We start from the raw sequence: 2261 nt of genomic DNA, 5'->3' as shown, positions 1-2261 counted from the left end.
TGCAGTGGCCGGGAGCGGCCACTGCACTCCAGTCTGGGCAACAGAGTGAGACTCCAACTCAAAAAAAAAAAAAGTTAGCCGGGTGTGGTGGCACATACCTGTAGTTCCAGCTACTTGGAAGGCTGAAGCAGAAAGATCACCTGAACCCAGCAAGTTGAGGCTGCAGTGGCCGTGAGCTTGCCACTGCACTCCAGCCTGAGTGAAAAACAGTGAGACTCCGACTCAAAAAAATAAATAAATAAAAATAATTCTTAGTTTTGCTTATCTTTTCCACCGTGTTTTCCTTTTCTCTATTTTATTTATTTCTACTCTGATCTTTAGTATTTTCTTCCTTCTACTAACTTAGTTTGTTCTTTTTCTAGTTCCTAAAGGTGTTTTGTTAGGTTATTTGAGATCTTTTTTTTTTTTTGAGTCGGAGTCTCACTCTGTCGCCCAGACTGGAGTGCAGTGGCCGCTCCCGGTCACCGCAGCCTCGACCCTCTGGGCTCCGGCGATCCTTCCGCCTCAGCCTTCCAAGTAGCCGGAATTACAGGCATGCGCTACCACACACGGCTGGTTTTTTGATTTATTGTAGAGATGAGGTCTCGCTGCCCAGGCGGGTCTCGAACCCGCGGGCTCAGGCAATCCACTCGCCTCAGCCTCCCAAAGGCGCGGGATTACAAGCTGAGCCACTGAGCCCGGCGAGATCTTTTTTTTTTTTTTTTTTTTTATCTTTAATTTTTGAGTCGGGGATCACACTGTTGCCCAAGCTGGAGTGCAGTGGTATGATCACAGCTCACCACATCCTCAACCTCCTAGGTTCAGGCTATCTTCTGCCTCAGCTTCCTAAGTAGCAAGGACTAGTCAGCATGCACCACCGCTAATTAAAAAAAAATTTTTTTTGTACAGGTAGGGTCTTGCTATGTTGCTAAGGCTGGTCTTGAACTTCTGAGCTCAAGTGAACCTCCTGCTGGGATTATAGGCATGAGCCACTGTGCCTGGCCTAAGATCTTTTTTTTAAAATGTAGGTGTGTATAACTATACATTTTCCTCATAGAACAGCTTTTGCTACATCCCATGTTTTTGGTATCTTTGTTCATTTTAATTTTCCTCAAGATATATTAAAATTTCTTAATTTCTTTATTGATACATTAACATGTTTAATTTCCTTGTATTGGTAAATTTTTTATAATTCTTCTTATTACTGATTTCTTTTTTTAGAGTTGAAGTCTCACTCTGTCACCTAGAACCCCTGGAGTAGCCTCTGAGAGGATTCAAGACCAGCCTGGGAGGGGTTCAAGACCAGCCTGGGCAACTTGGCTAGACCTTGTGTCTACAGTAAATCAAAAAATTAGCTGGGTGTGGTGGCACACACCTATAGTTCCAGCTACTTGGAAAGCTGAGGTGGAAGGATCACTTGAACCCAGCAGGTAGAGGATGTGGGGGCCATAAGTGTGCCACTGCACTCCAGCCTGGGCAACAGAGACTCCAACTAAAAAAACATTGGGGGTGCACACATATATTTACATTGTTATATTCTCTTGCTGCATTGACCACTTGATCATTATATAATGAATTTCTTTGTCTCTTTTTACTGATTTTACTTAAATTCTATTCTGTCAAAAGTATAGCTACCCCTGCTGTTTTTAGATTTTCTCTTGTATAGAATATATTTTTTCTGTCCCTTCACTTTCAGCCTGTGTGTGTCCTTAAAGATGAAGTGAGTCTCTTGTAGGCAGCATATAGTTGGATCTTATTTTGTTTATTTATTTTTTTGAGTTGGAGTCTCACTCTGTCGCCCAGACTGGAGTGCAGTGGCCGCTCCCGGCCACCACATCCTCGACCTCCTGGGCTCCGGCGATCCTTCAGCCTCAGCCTTCCGAGTGGCTGAATTACAGGCATGCGCTACTATGCCCGGCGATTTTTTGATTTATTGTAGAGATGAGGTCTCGCCAAGTTGCCCAGGTGGGTTTCGAACCCGCGGCCTCAGGCAATCCACTCACCTCAACCTCCCAAGGTGCGGGATTACAGGCTGAGCCACCGAGCCTGGCTAAAATATATATATATATTTTTAAGTTGGAGCCTCACTCCATTGCCCAGGCTGGAGTGCAGTGGCACGCTCACCGCCACCCCAGTGTCGATCTGCTGAGCTCTGGTGATCCTTCCACCTCAGCCTTCCAAGTAGCCAGAACAACAGGTACACATGACCATGTTCCACGAATCTTTTTATTTAGTAGCCCAGCCTATTTTTTTAAATAAAGAAAAAGTTAAGCTGCCGTGAT

The sequence above is a fragment of the Carlito syrichta genome, unplaced genomic scaffold (genome assembly GCF_000164805.1).
Source record: "Carlito syrichta isolate Samal-C Ts95f unplaced genomic scaffold, Tarsius_syrichta-2.0.1 Scaffold308016, whole genome shotgun sequence".
Lineage (NCBI taxonomy): Eukaryota > Metazoa > Chordata > Mammalia > Primates > Tarsiidae > Carlito > Carlito syrichta.
This window is presented reverse-complemented; position numbering follows the sequence as displayed.